General features: G+C 37.3%; 1 long non-coding RNA gene across 1 annotated transcript; it reads right to left on the bottom strand.

Moving 5' to 3' along the window:
* Positions 1 to 216: 216 nt before the first annotated feature.
* On the bottom strand, positions 217 to 1,935 carry LOC144437144 (uncharacterized). The gene is made up of 4 exons (XR_013480996.1): positions 1,856 to 1,935; positions 1,386 to 1,496; positions 886 to 996; positions 217 to 324 (listed from the first exon to the last, which is right to left on the bottom strand). It is a non-coding gene; the product is annotated as an uncharacterized LOC144437144 (long non-coding RNA).
* Positions 1,936 to 16,134: the final 14,199 nt, after the last annotated feature.

Consider the following 16,134-nt stretch of genomic DNA (forward strand, 5'->3'; position numbering starts at 1 on the left):
AAGATAAAATTACGGTATCCAATACAACTAGCTTTTTGCTTTGGTTGACTTTGGAAACACTCTGAAATAATACTATTATTTTCCTGTGGCTAATTAAAAACCTCCACACTTATATTGGTCAACTTGCTCGTTCATTCATTTTATAGACTCAACGAATATATTTTGTCATCCAAGATAGTAAATCTACAATCATAACTTTCTACGCAAACTTACTTTTCAGACAATTCTTTCCCCTCCATCCTGGCATACACCTGCAGTCATAGTTGGTATCAGCATTACGACAAACTCCTCCATTATGACATGGAGCAGATGAACAGAAATCAACTGTATGTCGTGAAATAGAAGTATTGAAAGATAAAAGTATTTCAATATTTGTTTCATAGATTTACGAACATAATTATTTAATGTGTATTAGAAATACCTCGACCACAATTATTGATAGCGTTTCCTATATCCCAAGAATGGGTTCTATTATCACCCAACGGACACAGCAAGGGGGGGGGGGGATATATGAATGACCTGTGTCCGTCCGTCTGTCATTCAGTTCGTGTGTGTGTGTGTGTTCGTACATACGTGCGTGAGTCTATATCTCAGATACCCACAACTTAACCTCGACCAAACCTGGCACAAATGCCATTCAATGTAGAGAACATGTGCATGCAATTTAATTTCGTGACCTTGTGAGAAATTTGATTCCATTATTTCTAAGCAACAAGATGTAAACGCTAAAAGTAATGATTAATATGCAATTTAGATTAAATCGTATGCATGTATTTCGTCAAAATCCTTTAAAACACATGATTATGCAAGTATTAGCCGGGTACAACCAATTGCATTATCCATCTCCGTATATGATTGATAAAAAGCCATTGATGCACCACATACCTGTAGAACAATCTTTTCCCGTCCACTGTGAGGGACAGTCACATGAATAATTGGTTTGGTTATTGTAACAGGATCCTCCATTAGCACATGGGTCATATAGACAAAAGTCAACTAAAAAACAACCAACCAAAGAATAATGAGGTTATTTTGAATGTGATGCAGAGATAGGCAAAACATTTTGACACTTTTATTTATGATAGAAGTGATATGTTGGTCGTTGTTACTGGATGAACAAAAGGTTGTCTTTTTTGCATCTAGTAAATGTTTATAATCATATCACAGACAAAGTTAAGAATCACGTGTTCTGTTAATATAACCAGGTTTTTATAAATATAAGTCGCAATACACCTGGAAACCCAAGTCAGTTTTGCAGATCACGATATACGTACTCTTAGGCGTGGTGTCTATTAGAATTTTCACAACAGCGAAAAGTATGTGGAATCGTAGCATTATTTACGTCGACATGTCGACATTGGTGGTTTGAAAAAGTACTGTAATACCTGTAGAGCAGTCTTGACCTGTCCAACGCCCTGCACATTTGCATTGATAACCGTCATGTGTACTGGTACATTTTCCTTTATGTTTACACGGGTTGGGGTAACAAGAATCGACTGTACAACAGAGAGAGAGAGAGAGAGAGAGAGAGAGAGAGAGAGAGAGAGAGAGAGAGAGAGAGAGAGAGAGAGAGAGAGAGAGAGAGAGCAGTCAGAAAGACAAAGACAGAGGACAGACTGATTGACAGAAGGAGACAGACATACACAAAATCAAACTCCTCTGCTGAATTCTCCATTTCTGAGATAGACTAATCTAATATCATGATATTTTTGCTTAATAATTTGCAACTTACGTTTTCATGTCATTTTGATTCAAGACCCCAATAGTTTATGAAGTACTTCAAAATGTGTTTACTCAATGAATAATCATTAATATTATGTCATAAAGTGTAGTAGTTTAACATTCAATTCCTCACCTATGATACAGTTCTTGCCTTTAAAACCACGCCGACACTTACATCGGTAACCGTCATCAGTACGACCGCATTTACCTCCATTTTTACATGGTTTCACAAAACAAAAGTCAACTATGAGAGGTATAACCAAAACATGTTAATTTGTAAAGATTTCGGTAGATAATTTGAAATAAGATGTATTATATAGCAGTTACACATTTACTAACGTACTTAGTAAGTACATTTTCAGGGAACATTATATCTATTAATATGATAGTATATAAATGGGGATAAATAATGGGCAAGTAACGCGAGAAATCAATATGTTTGTGGACTCTTGGGAATGATGAGTCAAAAATGAACATGTCTACTCACATTTATTAGGGGGTGTATCACAATGGGCTGTACATGCGTCACATTAGAACGACGTCCACTTAAAATCTGTATAATTATTTATACATTTAAATTCTATCTCTAAATCACTACTATTGTTGTCCCAATGTATAAGGGGCTAGATCAATAATTCAATGTAGGATAAAAAAAAACTAAATTCTTTTAGTTGCCCCCCCCCCCTAACTAAATTGGCCAAAAATGAAAATTGTTTCAGACAGCGCAATCAGTTTCAAAGTATGTATGTAGTAGTATGTGGTACTATGAATATAAAGCTAGTATGTAGTGAGGACCACTTTATTTTATTTTATAGTGCCATGTATTTACTATACTGTAGTGAAAGTTCTTCCATAACCACACAACAATCACATGTTCACTATTTACAAACCTTGTGAGCAATCCTTAGTTCTCCAGCCTGGACGACATTTACAACGGAATCCTTTACGGTTACTTTTACATTTTGCTCCGTTCTTACAAGGATTGGAGTAGCAATGGTCGACTGTAACAAGAATATTATGGAAGACTGTTATCTGAAAAACTTTCCTAATATCTCTCACAAAAATGGAAGAAAATGTTCGTAGCATTTTGACATTGCTTCCTTGTATCAAAATTGTGTTATTGAGTTAAGGGAATTATAATTTTGTATGTATGTATGTATGTATGTATGTATGTATGTATGTATGTGCAAGTGTTCAACTGTGTGTTTGCCAGGCCTGTGGTAACACTATCTAAAAAAAACTACTGCATCAATATAATGGAACTTGCTACACATTTTATGGGTATGGCAAGAACTGGAAAAGTAATAAACAAAGTATGGATATCAATGGATAATTTGCATAAATAAATGACTTCTTGCAATTGCAAAAGTGTAAGTCATAAAATAAATACCTTAACAAAAATTCTATTTGACTATCAACAAAAGATAACAAATGGAAAATCGATATTATTACATATGTACCAGAGATTACTTGTCACTGGTGCGCGCGCATACTAGTGGTATTTTCACTGCAGTGCAATGTAATAGGTACCGTCCGCAGTCCGAGGACGGTATCTATTTTATACCCAGGAGACAATCCGCGTAGCGTTTCTCATACACCTTTTCATCATAGACGTAATAGATAGTCAACGAGTTCGGGAGGGTTATGTGCCAATAACCCTCCCGAACTCGTTGACTAGCTACATAACCCCTGGGTTGACCGACACCGGTAATCTAAATTTCCGGCGACCCGATAAGAAAGTAAAAATGTTACTTTGTAACTCATATCTGTAGTCTGACCTTGTTTTGGAAGGTTGTTGACCTACACTGTTAAAATAATACTCCTGTACTTGTATTATTTTTCGTGTTTTCTGGAATTCTAAATCCACTTTCTTTTTAATTTCTTCCCCTGTGACAACAGCAAATCGACGTTTCTCTACTTCATTCATGTTTATATTTACTCGGCTAATAGTTGCATCGCTGGGCTACTATGTGACGTTGACCGCGTTCATACAAGTCAACACGTGGTTATATTTTTGATACAGTTTAGCGAAAGATTAATAAACTTCTACAGTGTCTTGCTTTCCGTCTATTCTTTGGCTGATGCCCTCATTTGCACACGTCTTTTTACGTCTAGTTTGGGTACAACACTATACTGCATATCTGCATGCAAATATGTAAATGAGGACGCATTCGTACGTTCGCTAGACACGAAAACGCGCTGTATGATATTTAAGATTTTTTACAAAAATTTGCCATTTACAGATAAACAAATGTAACAATAACAGAACATCTTGCCACGTGAGTTCCAGTGTGGGTACTCATCAGGGTATGTGCTTGCAGTGTTTTCGCTACGCTCGTGAAAGTACGGGCATGGGGTTCTGTCATACTTACCTTTATTGCAGTATTTTGCTTTCCATCCTTGTGGGCATTTGCAACGGAAACCTTTGATGGAGTTTTTGCATGTACCAGCATTCTGACACGGTGATGAATAACAAAAGTTCTCTACAGGAAAACAAAGTTATGTCACTAAAAGAAAATCAAAGATCAGATTCCCAGAATAAAAGTGAAATTTAAGATATCAAAAATTATGATGAGTTTACTTTTTCCAAATTACATTTACTGGAATTGCCTTGGCAATGAGACCGAGTGATGTCCAATCTGATTAAAATCTGATGTGGTGAAATCGGCTAGATGCCTTCATTTACCTGTATTTCCATCATTTTGTGTCATTTGTTTTGTTCTGGATGATCGCATAGGCATCTAGCCGCTTTCACCACACCAGATTTTAATCAGATTGTGGTACATCTATCTATACATCTATACACATAACTATAAGAGTGCTATCTGAAGTGGAAAACAAATAGTACACAATTTGAAATGCAATCCTATGTTTACTTACGTCGATCACAGTTTCTACCGATCCATTGAGGTGTGCATGAACACGTGTATCCATCTTTACCATTGACACACATACCTCCATGATGACAAGGCTGGGTTGAGCAGTAATTAGCTGCAAATAATTGGTACATCGCCATTATAACACAAACCCATATACCGCGATCGATTAAAACAACACTTACGTTCCATTCTATCATTTACGATAAGGGATAACGCGCGCCCTCTCTCACAAATTCAGTATAGTACAGTACAGTCATAGCCATGGCCATGAGCGCAATTTTTATTAGAATATAACATTAGTAATTAAGTAATATGCCAATTATTATTCAAGTTATATCGGTCAAAAATAGTGTTTGAATTCTTGTCAAGAGAGGGCGCTATTACATTTCCTAACAGTTACGATTCATCCTCAAGTACATGTACTACGTTGCTCAGGATGATGTTACAACAAGAATTGAAGTACCTTTCTCACATGTGTCTCCAAACCATTCAGCTGGACAACTACAGTTGTATCCGCCATAGTGATCGATGCATGTACCCTCGTTGTTACACGGATTGCTACTGCATTGGTTTTCTGTAAATAATGAAAGGTATAGTTTCGATGTCATGATTCCACATGAATGTTCGTAAAAAGCAAGAATTATAGAATTTTCAACGTATACACATGTAATACATCACATAAACTGTGTTTAATTAATTAGTGACCTAAGGGTTCTTTGTCACTACGAGTCGATAGTGGTAACCCTTAGGTCACGAGTAAAATATTTGAGAATGCTGTAATTATACAAGCGTCAGTAAGATCGAAGGGAAAGTAGTGTTAATTTTGTACGTTTTGCCTCATTTCGAACACAGCAGAACCCGTGACGTAGACACGTGTTGTCGTGACAAAAACTCGCGATGTCGTGACGTAGAAAGACCAGAGTATATGTCTGTCTGTCTGTCTGTCTGTCTGTCTGTCTGTCTGTCGGTCGGTCGGTCGGTCGGTCGATAGTTCGGTCTGTTTGTCTTAATTCTAATCAAACAACTAGTCACGACAGTACATTGCATGCAATTGACACTTTTGAAATCGAGTAGCTAGGCTCGATTAGTTTTCTCAACACTGCTTCCCAGTCTCTCGGCCACAACCTTAAATCATTGTTTTATGTTAACGTTTGCTTGTTACTAGTATTTAAATTTCTATGTCATTTGTGGGAAATAAATTTCAATTCAAAACTTACCACAGAGTTTCTCATCTGACCAATCAGGACACTCCCCAAATCCACTACATTTCATAACCATTGGAACACATGATCCCTCGTCGCATTCAAACAAATCTTGTGAACACGGTGGCTCTGAGTAAGTTGTTAAGTTAATATACAGGTCATGTATTCCAATAGTAACGCATAGGAATATCTTATAATGAATGATTTCCCAAATTGTACAGAGCAGGTTTTTTTTTTAAAGTGAGACACTGAATTCTTTTTAACTAAATACAGTTAAATAAAATTTCGCTTTGGAGTGGTTTGTAGTTCCAAACAAGAGTGGAAGTCTGTAAAATCATGTATGTATGTGTGTGTGTGTGTGTGTGTGTGTGTGTGTGTGTGTGTGTGTGTGTGTGTGTGTGTGTGTGTGTATGTATGTATGTATGTATGTATGTATGTATGTATGTATGTATAAGTTGAATTTGTGATCGCTAGTTACATGTAAACTTACCACATTGTCTTTCATCGGATGCATCAGAGCAATCTGTTTTCCCATCACATCGCCATTTGTAGGGAATACATGTACCATCATCCAAACACTCATATAGATGACCACTTGAACAAGGACCCACTGATAGATAAAGAAAGGTGGACACACAACAATATAATATATAACGTACATAGTCTTCAATGTGTCAATGATTAAAATGATTAAAAAAATACTAACACCACAACCTTGTGATGTGATGTGATGCGATGTGTGTGTGTGTGTGTGTGTGTGTATGTGTGCGTGCGTGTGTGCGTGTGTGAGGGGGGGGGATTTGACACAAAGGCTACCAGAAGACTGTGTTGCTGGGCTTATGAGATATGTCTTCAAAACATGTTTCAAACTAATTGAATTTCAAAAGATTTCTATCTTTATCAAATAAGTATAGTTTTATGAGCATTGAAACTTGAAATCGATTTAAAATGTATTATCTACCAAGCCCCCCCCCCCCCCCGCCCAAGAATTGTTTGGTACCGGTAACCCAACCCAACCTAGTTTTTTAGTGCCACCGTAAACATGTTTTTAAGGTAATTTGAAAAAAAAATTATCGCAAAATCAAAACAATTTGCAAAGTCGCGCGAGAAATAGTGAGATTTGAAGACGATATTGCCCTCGTGTGATCAAAACAACATGGTCGAATACAGCATAGCACATCATGTCTTCTGCGTATTTAGTACAGAAAAGTGTTATTACATCGATGAGAAGTCTCTGTTGACCTCTGGAAATATGAACAGAACATGTGAACAGATCCTCGAAGATAAAATAACAAATAAATGTATAAATCCTACTTAAACCTACCTTATTTTGAAATTGGGCATTAGTGTTGGGGCTAATAAAACATGAAAATGATGATTGTCCTTGCTTGTCAATTGCTATCTTGTCACTTTTGTATGTAATACCATTAACAGTTAATTACAGAATAACAATTTGTATGTGAAAAGGAATGTCCATGGACTCTGGATGCATAGTTAGTTGAACATTTATATTCACATAGTCAACTTAAAACAATTTTTGGAATCGAATCCCAAATTTAATATCGACGAAGTCTCTGCAGCACAGGTTCCAAAAACCATGTTGTTTCTGTGAGTAGATATTTTCATTGTAAGAATTTGTTTTAAGACATTTCCACTCAGACATTTAAGTAAAGAGCGTAATTTTTCTTACCACAATTCCGCTCATCTGACCCATCTCTGCAGTCCCTAACTGCGTCGCATCTCCATTCCGACGGGATACAGCTACCATCCCCGCATTCAAATAGAGTAGTGCCACATGGAGAAACTGGCGCCAACATTATGAACACGGCAATAAATGATGAATTTCAAATAAAAACGGTAAATTTGAATTATAAATAAGACATAACCACTTACACTTTGAATAAAATGTGAATATAGTTGTTCATAATTTTTCAAAATTCATTTTGGTTCAACAGTCTTATTCGTTGTTGCTTTTACGTTAACTGTTTTTAACGAGTGTACACCGCTATGAAGACAACCTCTGCTACTAGTTACTGTTGCTGTTGATTTACCAACTGCTTATATTATTGATGTGATGCTTTTACTATTATTACCACTACAACCACCACCATCCCCACCACCACCACCACCACCACCACCATCCCCACCACCACCATCATCCCCACCACCACCACCACCACCACCATCCCCACCACCACCACCACCACCACCACCATCCCCACCACCACCACCACCACCACTATCCCCACCACCACCACCACCACCACCATCCCCACCACCACCACCACCACCACCACCACCCTCCCCACCACCACCATCCCCACCACCAAAACCACCATCCCCACCACCACCACCACCACCCCCACCACCACCACCATCCCCACCATCCCCACCACCACCACCACCATCCCCAAAACCACCACCACCATCCCCACCACCATCCCCACCACCACCACCACCACCATCCTCACCACAACCATCACCACCATCCTCACCACAACCATCACCACCACCATCCCCACCACCACCACCACCATCCCCACCACCACCACCACCACCACCACCATCCCCACTACCACCACCACCACCATCCCCACTACCACCACCACCACCATCCCCAAAACCACCATCCCCACCACCACTACCACCACCACCACCACCACCACCATCCCCACCATCCCCACCACCAATGCATCTGCTATTTGTTCAACTTCTACATTACATCATATAAAAGAAACATCAAAAAAAATATGTAGTGCTTATTACCACATTGGTTTTCGTCTGAGCCATCTCCACAGTCGTCACCTCGATCACATCTCCACTTGTTATGAACACATCTTCCGTTATCACAGGTGAATTCATAGCTATGACAATCACGGGAACCTTTCAAAATGATATAAATTTACATGAATGGTTGATTACAACCTGAAGTAAAACGGAAAATATGATATATTGCAGAATAACATGTCTCTTTTCTTGTCATTTTGCGTCTATTCTCTCCATGTTCTGTTGATGATCAACCCTTTGGTCATACCTATACAGAGTTTATCATTTCCAAATGTATAAATATCAAGTTTTTTAAAATTAGAATTTGTGTTTTGTCACTTATGGGTCACCGTAAGTCTCGGTTCCCCCCAGACTCTCGTCGTTGGGGGTTACACCATATAGATCCTCCAATATACTATGGTTACACCCACCACAATTATTTTGGTTCACAGAACATGACCTATACCGGGACCAGGAGACGATAACCTCAGATTACCTCTGAATGATAACATACTTTTAGCACGTACAACAACTGCTCTAGTAGAATTGACCTTACAACTGCACACATAATGTACAAAAAACACATGTCGAAAAAAAAACACAGCTGCTGCGGCTTTTTCAGTCCAGTGTATTGCTACCTCATATTTTTTTAATTCATCGTTCTATATGACTATAGATAAAGTCAGCCAAAAACGTTTATTTGATCGGTTAACTCATCATTATAGCTAATTAAGATACCCGCTTAATCTGAAACGTTTATGCAATTATATATATACCACAGACATTAAGTAGGTATTTCCTCTACGTGTTCGTCGTGCCCTATATATCTACCGATGCTAGCTTGGATACGACCTCTGTGTTAAGAATTGTAACGAGGATATATTCACCAATATCGATAGTTCTGAATGGGTATTTGTATCCAGACACCTCAGATTTTCAGATAATCCATACGCTTATTGGTTTATTTCAAGTGTTTAGGACTAAGTTCATAACATATGATTACTCAGATAAACAAATGCAGGCATTACCCTCGGCAACACACGTCTACATCATCGGTTCTGTTATGCTCAAAATGCTGAATAAATGATATTCAAATTGCCAGTATTTTTCTCAATGTTTCATAACATTTTTTTTTCATTCAGTCTAAAATTAATTGTGTGCGATAATTTTTATTGCCGGGGAAGGGGTCTGTAACTACTCGTCTTCGCCTAGTAGTGACAAAACACCTTAGGCCACTTGTATTTTCCTTGGCTGACAGACGATTTTATTGGTGAATGATATCTATAGTTCATTGTCTCCCTTCTATCACGTGCACATGCGACAATGTGCATTCAGGTGTGAGAAACTAGTTAGAGGCAACAGACATTGAATGCCGCATGTTAAAATGGCGACTTTTAAGTACACGTATTTCAGTATTGTGTAGTAACCCCTCCCCATCCCTCCATACATGTGGGGTCAGGCTTGTATATTAATGACATCTATATATTAACATCTATTTGATAAAAACTAGCTAGTTTTCAAACCTTGCTTTAGTTCGTTAGTTTACTAGGATACATTTATTTTGGAGTGAGTAATGCGATGGCACCCCGTCATATTCAATGACGTTGTCTAATTACATGTATGCTGAAAACACAGGTTTTATAGCTATCTAGGTAGTTTAGGCGTGCAGATTAGATAAAAACTTAATTAATTACCCAAACAATACATGAACGTAAGTACATGTATCTTTTCCACGTACGGGTGATGGCATGCGGTGAGATCAAAACTTAAAATGATAATACCAGTAGCCTACAGGTAATGATCATAACTATTATTAAATAAACTTACCGCAATTGTTCTCGTCTAAACCCTTTGCACAGTCGACTTTCCCATCACATCGCCGAAATAAACTGATACATCGACCATCTCCGCATGAATACTCGTCGTTTTTACAACCCCCAATACCTGAAGGGAATAAAATACATTTGACTGAGGAAATAAACCTTATATATTATACATATGTTCCTTTGTATGTCATTAAACTTATTATAAATCAAAGTCAGAACAGGACGACTGAGGGCACGGTTACACAAGCTGTCTCTTGTTCGTTAACATTCGTGGTGCTACAATGTCTTTACCATTATTTCAGACCACTATCTCAGTCAGACTCTGTGGTTTGACTGAGCCAATATGTTGTTAAGGCCTAAACAAATACTTTGGTTTCGGTTACCTGACCCCACCTAGTTTTTCACTGCCGACCCAAAACTTTTTTTTACTCATTCGAGAAAAAAATATCAAAATCGCGAAACTTGCGAAATCTCGCAAGAAATAGTAGTTGAGACAGTGCTGAATTTGGTCATCGGGTTTACAAATTTGAGATCAATACTTTAGGCAGTCATTTATTTTTTTTTTCAAAATCTCGACCTCATCAAATTTAACATTAGATTATGCATGCATTCCTGCTTGTGTTACACATATGAAAGAAGGTTTTTTTTTTTGTTTTTTTTTATAAATCTTAACTACGATGATATCAAAATAAGAAAGAATTGATCGTACCACAATCCCTTTCATCTGATCCATCTCTGCAGTTATCAATACCGTCACATCTCCAGTCTAAATGAATACATATGCCATTTTCACATTTAAATTCATTGATAGGACAACGCTTGACACCTTCAAAAAGAATATAGGATGGAAGACCTGATGATTAAAACGTCAGGTTAATGTACTTTGGATCAAAGAAAAGAACGATGACAACAAAGGGATGGGCTTTGTATAGACTGAGTGACTACTATATCTAATTGTTGCACATACTGGGAAACCTTAATCTTTGCATAGAAACGTTGCAATGGTAAATGTCAGATTGTGACTGTTACGGCGTTCTGTGCTGTCCATGAATGTCTGTTTGTGAGTGTTCATATATACATATTATTAAGTGTATTATATTTTGATATAATATTAACTTGTTCTCAGAAATATAAATATATACAGATATTGTATAACGTTAAGTTATTATGGAATACCAGGATAGTGATTAGTTGGTTAGCAACTAATCATTGAGCCCAACCCTTGTAAACTCACATTTTTCAGAACGTTTAGCTGTTCCACTAAGTTACAAGTACATGGAATCAGGCACACATATTTTCACACTGGAAGGAAAGAAATACACAAGGTGTCGTCTACTAATATCAACTAAAAGTTGTAATTAAATCCTCAATCTGCAGCTGGGTAAAAACTGTTATGATTTGAACGTAGTGGCTGTCTGTCTCTCTGTCTGTCTCTGTCTCTGTCTCTGTGTCTCTCTCTTGTCTATGATAAAGATTTTATCTAGTAGACAACGTTTACGTACTGGAAATGTAAGATGTGCTATACATATAACTATTAGTAATTACTTGCAAATTTCGTTATCACTAGTAAAGATGAATAAATGGGTCACTGTGTACTATATAAATGTCGACTTGACCAAGTACGATGTAAAATGGAATAACCTCCCCCCATAAAAAATGAAAACCAACAAAAACAAACAAACAAACAAACAAACAAACAAACAAACAAACAAACAAACAATTAAAACATCGTCACATCTCAGTTCCTGAATAATACATCGACCATTTCTGCATTGGAATTCGACTTCAGAACACGTGGAGGGACCTGTCGTGATGCATATGGGACATATAAATACAACTAAATATGTGAAAGGCACAGACCAAGCCTAACGGAGTAAGTGTTCATCCGCCGGGAACAGTTCAAGTAGTCACCCGTATATCATCACGGAACATGTAGAAGACACATTGAATCAATCTCGGATGGGGATGATCCGTAACCTAACCATAACCAGATCTCCTCAGCAGAGAAATCAATCACCATACAATATATATATATATATATATATATATATATATATATATATATATATATATATATATATATATATATATATATATATATATATATATATATATTATCTGTGTGTACGCATGTACGTGTGTGTGTGTAATCACACTCATGTTGTCTGTGAGTGCGTGTGTATGTGTGTATGACACTGTGTACGTATATTGCCTGCTTTTTTAAAAAGGCATTGTCAAAAGTGACATGTTTACACACATATAGCGTGTGACTTTTATGCAAACAATTTGTATTCGACATTTCTATCATAGATCATCATACTAACATTCAGTCATGTCCATGGTATAATGGTCCATTTGCTCTGCAAACTTTGATCTGGGTGCAAACTTTGATCTCAGTCATGGGTTGTTTTCATTCACACATTGCGTCGTAGCCATCAAACGATTCGTCCAGTTGGTGTGTCATAAATCGGCTATATATCATCGTATAACTGAGGGACACTTTAAACAATCTCTGCTGATATATTTTAAGGCTAAAACGTAAGGTCCATGAATTACTTGTACTATGTCAGTAATCATATCTGGTCTGTTTCTGAATTAGTTTCGAAGGAAGGGTCTTTAAATCTGTGACTTAGTGCTAGTTCTTCGTAGCTATTCGAAATTTCTGTCATGTTATCTATGTGTATTGTAAGTGTATTATATGTATATACCGTGTGTGTATAAGAACTTCCATGATCCACGCTAAGTTCTTATCAAGGGGCAAGGCATTGCTTCTCCTTACGCCACATGCATATTGCTCGTGAGGACAGTGTCATTAACAAGTATAGAAGTACATGTATTCCAAAATGACAAACGAAATATATGTTTTTCATCATAGTTTCGATAACTTATCAACATTGCAACGTCATGTAGTCAGAATTGTAATTCGAATATACAAAGCGTACTTACCGAAATAACGACCACCTGTTTCTTTAGAGAACAACAATGCCACCGTGACGACAGTTCTGATCAGAAGAATCCTTAAATCGCCTTGCATCTTCAAGTTTGAACACCATTCACCTTGATTTTTCTCCGGTGAATCAAAATATCAAACCCACGCTTTTATGTCTCGTATTGTGTCGTTTGATCATTGAAACTGAGTATACATGTGGTCACGGATGGTGCTATGATCCTGAAGTTGATAATTAATGAATCAGCCATTATGACAAGTCACACCAAATTCTTGGAATTCATTCACGCATTGAAGGACTATTTGCGCATGCTCTAAAATATATATATATATATATATATATATATATATATATATATATATATATATATATATATATATATATATATATAACTCGGTGAGTATCAATCTGCTAAGAAAGTGCTCTATACCGCAGTGGCAGAGCGTAATAGTTTTGTAGTACTGGAACTCTTTCTTGGGTGTAACTCGGAGTTTCACGCATATTGCGATCCTTTCACGCATATATATATATAAGGCTTATATAAGGCTTCCTTTCTGCATAATTGTGTTGTTTCCTGGCCAAAATATGCAAATAAAGAAGACATTAAAAACAATGATATACAACAATCTGGTAAGTGCATATGTAGCGTTAGCTAGTTTGGGTCAACGTTTTGCACCCTGTATGTTTTGAAATATTACATGTAACCATAAACCAAATTTTAATATAATAAATATTATAGTGCAAATAGTTTGGTTACTAAATAGGCCCAGTCTAGGTCTACTGACAGGCGCCATTTTAGACCAATTGTAAATTTGTAATACTGAAGGTATCAGTTTCGACCAGGGCTATATGACCCCGTGTAAACCCAATCTTCCTAAGTTGAAATCTAAACGGTAAACCTGCTTCATACAGCGAAGGGCGACATGTCCATATATTCCATATAATTCACATCATTTACATTGAGTACCACCACCCCAGAGAGGGGGGGGGGTTACGTCATCAATACTGTGGCTTGGCAAAAAGAAACGCTGGTTATCTTTGCTCCAGCTCATCAGGGAAATCATAATGGGCAAATGGTTAGAGTGGCCGGCTTGGAATCTGCAGGTTGCCGTTTGTTTCTGAGTGGCTTGGGAAATTTTTTTAATCACGATTGTGCCTCAGTCAATCCAGGTGCATGACATGTAACTGGGGACCTGGTATGATAGAGGACCAGCTTGCTATGTGAATGCTTTAATCCTATGCGCTTATACAGGCTGCAGTGAATAGTATGCTCCCAAGGGAGTTGAGGAAGTAACGGCCGTTGTACCGCTTTACATCCATGTAGGGGTAATAATTGTGGGAAAGAGCTATATAAAAACCAACATTATCAAAGTATGTGTTTAATAAATGAAGATTCTTTCAAACGAACCTAAAGGGGCAAAACCTTGAGAGAGATTATTAAAATCATCCTAAAAGTGACGCTACGAATAGTTATGTTCTAACCTACTTTACTTTTTATTCTTTATATCTTATTTTATTTTTACTTTAGTGAGGAGGAATTGCTAGTCCGGTGGCGTCGGCGTCCTCGCTCTAAATATATTTCTTAAAGTTCTTCTTTTGGGGCTAAACCACGGGAAACCCGTCCGATGATAGCTTTCACTGAATCTCTCAGATCTGCAGATGTTCTTGCATCCCGGCTATACTTGGAACAATCATCTCATCTATCAGAGATGGTGCTTTGCACCTTGCGAATTACTTGACAAAGTTATGGAAAAGAAAAATGTGATTGTGCTCACTTGTCGCGTAGAAGCACCTAGCATGCGTAGACTGATATACACGTTGAATCAACTTTCCCATCATACGATAGACGTGACCCAAAGCGGTGGCGTTTAAACTTAAGATTTTCACTCGTAAAAACACCTGCATGTGAAAACCTCAAGATTAGGCTATACCGTTTTAGTATTGTCTTTGTGTTTATGTATATATTCGATGCCAATGGAATCTTATCATATTAGTTTTAGTTTTTGAGTTTAGTAGTATATCGGTATTCCAATCTGATTAAAATCTGATGTTAGATAGGCTGGTTTTCCTGTATTTACCTTTATTTCATCGTTATTGCGTCTTTTACCTAATTTTTTTTCCTGGGCGAACGCCTTTCTAGATGTTAGAAAGGCGTTCGCCCAGGAAAAAAAACTCACGTAAAAGACGCAATAACGATGGAATAAAGGTAAATACAGGAAAACCAGCCTATCTAACATCAGATTTTAATCAGATTGATCGGTATTCCAGGATTTGCACTTTAACCTGAATTTGCATCCTATGATTTATCTTATCATTTTAACCAAGTTTTTGAGTGTAAATCCAGGAACAATATATAACAGATCACAGACAAGAATGAAACACTCAAAAACTTTCTTTCTCTATTGGAGTACTCGAGTACTTGTCAAGAATTCCGGCAGTGACACTCAGCAGACGAAAATTCATAGATCCTAGACCTGTTGTAACAGTTAGGTCCTCTTCAAAATTATGCATTCACGTTACATTTTGTGCCTTAAGCTGGCACATTTCAATTTAGCGTCTTTTCTGGAGTAATCTTCATCGCAGTTAACTCTTTCTACCACCTTTGCTCGAACAAATTTCTTAAAATTCATTTTTTTAATTTCACGAGTAATTTTCAGAAATTGTGTTGATCTGTTTGACGACTTTATTTTTACAAACGTCTTATACTTCTTAGGTTTACATCATTTGGCAGAGTTTTTCAATTGTCACGTGTCTGTCCGACCCATTTGGTTTTAGGTAAATGGGTGTATTT

This window comes from Glandiceps talaboti, chromosome 7, assembly GCF_964340395.1.
Source record: "Glandiceps talaboti chromosome 7, keGlaTala1.1, whole genome shotgun sequence".
NCBI lineage: Eukaryota > Metazoa > Hemichordata > Enteropneusta > Spengelidae > Glandiceps > Glandiceps talaboti.